We start from the raw sequence: 6,494 nt of genomic DNA, 5'->3' as shown, positions 1-6,494 counted from the left end.
TCTAATAGACACACTGATGGCTTGGGAGAAGTAACTATTGAAGTTAAATCAGAAAGATCAATCAGAGAGAGAGAGTCTAAATAAATAGCAGAACTGAAAGCAGCCGAACATGAAGAATAATCTTTGAGATAGTTATGAATAATTTTTTCTCTAATGTCTAAAATTTTATTTGTAAAGAAATCCACGAAGTAACTACTAGTTAAAGTGAAAGGAATACTCGGCTCTACAGAGCTCTGACTCTTTGTCAGCCTGGCTACAGTGCTGAAAACAAACCTGGGGTTGTTCTTATTTTCTTCAATTAATGATGAGTAGTAAGATGTCCTAGCTTTATGGAGGGCTTTTTAAAATTTTTTTATAGACCAACAAACGCTTTTTCCAGACTAAATGAAGATCTTCTGAATTAGTGAGACGCCATTCCCTCTCCAGCTTTTGGGTTATCTGCTTTAAGCTGTGCGTTTGTGAATTATACCACGGAGTCAGGCACTTCTGATTTGAAGCTTTCCTTTTCAGAGGAGCCACAGTATCCAAAGTCGTACGCAGTGAGGATGTAAAACTATTGACAAGATAATCGACCTCACTGGGAGCAGAGTTTAGGTAGCTGCTCTGTACTGTGTTGGCACTGAAGAGCATAATAATGAAGAAATTAGATCCTTAACCCTCTGGGGTCCACGGACGCACCGGTGCGTCCAAACGACATAGCCGATTTGAGATGACGTAGCACCGGGCCGCTGCTGCGCTGAGTCTCCATTTCAACATGAATCGAAAGTGCAGACTTCATACTATGTGCCAGTTTTTAAATTGTGTTGATAGGCCAAGTAAAACCAGAGTTATGCCAATAGTTCTACTGAAAAACGCCTGAGACCTTTCCTGCAATTTAATTTAAATAGTTGTATAAAACTTTATTATTTACTATATTTATACATAAGTTTTGAAAATTTACAACTTATATTTACATTTTAAGTTGTAAAAGTAATTCATTAAGCATGTTTGTGATTTTTACAGTAAAAAAATCTAACTTTTTTGTACTCGGATTTTATGTTTTTATGTGATTTTAAGCCCACTGTGTTAATACAGTATGTCAAAATGAGGTGGTGCTGAAAAATATGATACCAAACAAGGCAAGGTAAACAGTTTCTAAGGTCAACTATAAAGCTAAAAACAAAAGTAGTCAAAAACAGCCAAATATACCACGGACCCCAGAGGGTTAAACTTAGTTACAGCACTTTCACAAAGACTTCTACTGTAATAAAACTTATTCCCTACTGCTGTATAATCCATTGTAAATTTAAATGTTACTTAGAAATGATCAGACAGGAGGGGGCTTTCAGGGAATACTGTTAAGTCTTCAGTTTCTATGCCATATGTTAGGACAAGGTCCAGAGTGCGATTTACATTTTAAGAGAAGCCAGTTGAGTCTAATAATAGATTAAATGCAGTATTGAAGCTGTCATTTTCAGCATCTACATGGATGTTAAAATCACCCACTATGACTGAACTGAACACTAAATCATATAAAAAGGCTGAGAAATTAGACAGAAACTCTAAGGGTCAGGTGGATGATAGATAATAGCAAATAAAACAGGTTTTTGAATTAGGATCAACAAGGCTAAGAGTCAGAGATTCAAATTAATTAAAACTCTGTCTGGGTCTTTGATTGATTAATAAGCTGGAGTGTAAGATTGCTGCTCCTCCTCCTCCTCGGCCTGTGCTTTGACCATTCTGACAATCAGTTTAAATGAATCAACACCCCCGAGTAGCACTAACATATTCATCCTGCTGTAACCAGGTTTCTTTAAGGCAGAATAAATCAATATGTTGATGAACTATTAAATCATTTACTAACAGGAACTTAGGCCCATGTAATGTAAAACTGCTACTGGAACTTCCCTGACAGAATCATTCCAAAGGGCTTAATAAAATCTAATCCAAATCAGTGACACACTGATCATAAAAAAAATCATAAAATTTGATAATTACAAAGATAAAAAGTTGAAAACAAAATAAGTAACAAAAATCCCATAAATTATACTGAGATTGTTTGAATTCTCACAGTATAATAAAGTGCTTCGATGCATTAATTGTAAATTTCTCCCTTCAGTGAAGGTTTTGATGTATTGTTTTCTTCTTTAACAACCCTTCACAAAACTGTAACCCAGGCACTATTTTGTTTTCTAAAAAATTTTTTTCCCAATTCTTTGCATTTTGCTTTGTAGCAGAGTGGAAAGCTATGGCCTTTAGGAAATCTCTTAAGAATCATTTGCATACAATACCTCAATCTGAGATGTTTTAGGCAATAACCTGACCTATAGACTCATTGTAAGCAATTCATTAAAAGCAAACACCTAGACATCAGTTATCACTATTGTAATTATCATTAATCAAATTTAGTTTAAAAGGTATCAGATTTGAAACAAACTGAGGATGCTGAGTCTACACCCTGCAGATTTAGTTATATATATTGTTAAACTCCAGATCTTTATGTTACTTATCATGTGTCATGTTCCCATGGAATGCCAATTATCAGTAGTTTTAATTTAAATTTCAACATTCTTCAAGTTTTCAAGCAAATTATCTGTAAAATATTCAGCCAAAAAGAAGCTTGGTTTTCATGCACTTTAAGCATTTCAAAGTGAAACCCACAAAAGCAACATATTCCATTCATTCTTAATACAAATAAGCTAATGTATTCACAAATGCAAAATGAGCGACTCAATGATAGTTCATGTTTCAGAAATTGGTGCATTTTTTGGTCAGCTTCAATGACTTATTCACATTATCTAAAAATGATTGTTGAAAGGAACCAGTAAGCTCCCAGTTTTGTGGTCTTTTCATTAATCTGACACACAACTTTATCGCTGATTTTTGCATCCGTGCCTCAAAACTTTCACATTATTATTATCTTCCAACTCAAATGCTTAATGAGCAGAGCATCCACACACACTCACACACACACACACACACACACACACACACACACACACACACACACACACACACACACGAGCACCCATTCTCGCACACACACATATCACACATGGACGCACATACTCATCCCTCACACATCACATGGTAAAGAACTTCAGAACAGCTGATATAATCTTCTCATGTACTCAAACTCAACTGCTAAGCAAAGAACAAAACCCATTTTTCATTCTCTCACGAAATGTTCTGTTATCACTGATTGGAATAGGACAAAGGACACAACGTACTTCCTGAATCACCCTGAGTCCCTGCGTGTTCGTTAATTGGGAAAAATTCACTAGTCAGACGCTGGATCACAATCAAGGAGATGTTTAATACACACACACGTCACACAAAGTGTCACAGAGTACTCTGGTTCAGAATTGTCAAAGCTGCCTAATACAGTCAGTCAGCGCAGCTTCACACAAGTCCACTTTTTATGCACGGGGTTCAACAACCCTGTTACACAGTTAATGAAATATGCAAGATGTTGCCTTGTACGGTGGGGACGTGCAGCATGTTTATCAGTTGCTTCTTCTGTGCCCTTCACTGTTGCCAGTTAATGGCCTCATCTGGGTCCTGTAGGCACAAAACATCAGACCAAAACACACATTCTTTTCCAGTAACTCATCCAGCATGTGATTTTCCTGCCTCTCTGCTATGCAGTCTTATTTCTGTCTCCTGTGCAGTGTTATTTCATCACCTTCAGCTTGTTGTGAAATTAATGCTGTGATATGCTACTTGATACTATATTTCTATTTAAATTTTATATTCATGGTATGTCTACTGTGCAGCTTATTTACACTCCTTCCTTCAGCCCCCCCCCTGACCTCAGACATCTCTGAGGTCGACTCCACCGGCCTGATCGGGGGTGCTCAGCCAGGAGAGGCCCATTTGTGAAAAACTACTCTCATATATTGTTGTTGTCGGTCTCTGTCAGCAAGTTTTAGACAGGGTTTAATAATGTCATATCTATATTTTGTTTCCCTCCTTTCTATTATTTTTTATGGCATTAAAACAAGAATAAAACAAGCATTAGAGGATTTAAGTATGAGATACAAGATCACCATTACACACATTACCTACATATAGATCAGAACACTCCTAGTTATTTCACATCCCCATAAGCTAGTGACCCATGATTATTGATATCAATAATTGATCTTGTCTTCTGTGTGTCAGTGATGCTCTCAATCAGTCCAATCTAGATTCTTCATATAAATTGGCCCACACGGCAAGCAGTGACTCAGACTCTGCATCTATCTAATTTTTGGCCTCATTGTGATTAGATGTTGATTGCATCCATCTTAGGGTCAAACCAACATCCAACTCTACGAAGTTCTTACTTCAAACATAAAAAGAAATTATCCGCTGGACCAATGCACAGTTAAATATGCAGCCTTCAGCCTCCAACACATCAGTTCTGACAGTGCTTCTGTTTACTGAACCCACAGATGTTCAAACCACAGTAGTCAGCGGTTTATCACTCCAGATGTATTCCTACACCTCTTGGACAACAGCTGTTCACACATGGCCGTCATCCTGGTCAGTTTCCTGTGAAAGGCGCATAATGTGTCAGGTGTCCACAGAAAGTCCAGTGAAAGAAAGTGAAACAAATTGAGTGATGAACTGCAGGCCTCATGGGTCAATAATTACATTTACACAAAGAGCCAGGACTATAGTTTAACAGTGCCCAATATGCCCAAATATATTTTAGAGATCTATTTATTCAGTGGTTTTTCATTGTAAATCTCTTGTTTGTTTTTTCATGCTGAGAAATTATCTTACAGTTTTAATATACCACTAGTTTTACTAAGTTAGGATCAATCCACCAAAAGTGAACCTATTTTCATGCACCCAGAGTTAGTTATCAAATTCCTTTAAGCAGAACACTAATGAGAGATATTACGTCTGTGAATGTAAGCGGGTCTTCATTGCATGTGTGTTTGGAGCTCCAATGTGTAACAAAAATCTATTTCAGCAGTATTATCTTTAGAGTTGATTCAGACTAATCAGATAAAAATAAAAACAAAGTAATGCTCTAAAATCAATATTTGATACAGACTTTCAGTCAGCACTGATGGGACAGAAAAAACATATGCTAAAGCTCACACCAGTCTATAATTAGACATCCTAGAATCCTAAATGGCTTATGCGTACATGTGTTACCCCTATGGAGTAAAATAAAAACAAAAAACAAAACAATAAAGACCTACCAGACATATGCAAAAAGCTGTGACTCAAAGGAACATTAATACACCGCCTGTGAGAATTCAATTAAAACTGCTTTAGGAAAAGGTAAACGACATAATTTAAAAGGAAAATCATTTCAAAAGAATTTATAATAGACCCAAATTTTTCATGGCTCTTTGCACACCTCAGAGCGCTGATCACACTCTTCTGACGCTGGTCTTGCTTCACGTTTACTGATACCTCGGACGAGCTCAGGGATTTTAACTCATTTGACCACGCTGACTCTAAAGGACCAGATTGGTGAAAAACCCTTTCCAGTTATGGTAAGGACATTTTTAACTGTACATTTGAACCCAACAATATCTCAATATAAAAAAAAATAAATAAAGCGCATCCCTACATCTCAGTTTTTCTCCATAATAAAGAAATGCTGTTTCAGTTATTTAAGGAAGTTCATTCGCATAACTCTTTGAGCTTAAATTGCAACAAATAAATGTGTAAAATCACTGACAAAGTTCTGGTAACTAATTTCCTGAATTGCCCTGTTATTATGTAACAGAAGGTTTTATTCATTCCCTCAAAATTTCATTTTTTATGTATTTATTTAGCATCGAATCACAACAACCAGTCACCTCCAGACACTTTATGCCATAAGGTAAAACCCACACAACAGCAATACGAATTCAGTTTTAGCCTAATTTAAAAGAACTGGCATTATTCACATCTTGCTGTAAGTGGACAACTTTGCTTATTCGAAATGATTTCAGTTTATCGTTTGGTGAAGCAAATCTGTTTCTGTTCCTTTCACTCCACAGTTATGATGAACTATTTCTGGTTATAAACAAATCTGCCAAATACATAAATGTTAAAAAAAAAAGTCTTTCACTCTGCAAATGTAACTGTGAATGCTTTCAGCTGAGAAATTAGGGAAAATATGTCAAAAAAGTGGAAAAATATAAATGTGTGCATGGTTCTGGTTGAATGGAATGATGCTATGGATATTATTGACTATTGCTACATGATATTTTTGGGTTAGGGGTGTGTGTGTGTGTGTGTGAGAGAGAGAGTGAGGCCCTTCCAGTTGTTACACCTGTGCCTACAGGTGTGTTTTAGGTTGTGTGGGTGTTACTGGACCGATCCCTCCCTGCTTTAAAGCTCTTTGTTCTGTATAAATAAAGTTTTAGAGTGTCATCACTTCCTGTTTGTGTAGCACGGAACTGAAGCAAGATCTCAATTTAGAAACTATTTAGAAGCAGAATTCTTTTTAATATATGGCTGACTGGGCTTTTATTGTGAAAGTCCCCATCGGAAGTGTGTGTGTGTGCGTGCGTGTGTGTGTG

The sequence above is a fragment of the Archocentrus centrarchus genome, unplaced genomic scaffold (assembly GCF_007364275.1).
Source record: "Archocentrus centrarchus isolate MPI-CPG fArcCen1 unplaced genomic scaffold, fArcCen1 scaffold_26_ctg1, whole genome shotgun sequence".
Lineage (NCBI taxonomy): Eukaryota > Metazoa > Chordata > Actinopteri > Cichliformes > Cichlidae > Archocentrus > Archocentrus centrarchus.
This window is presented reverse-complemented; position numbering follows the sequence as displayed.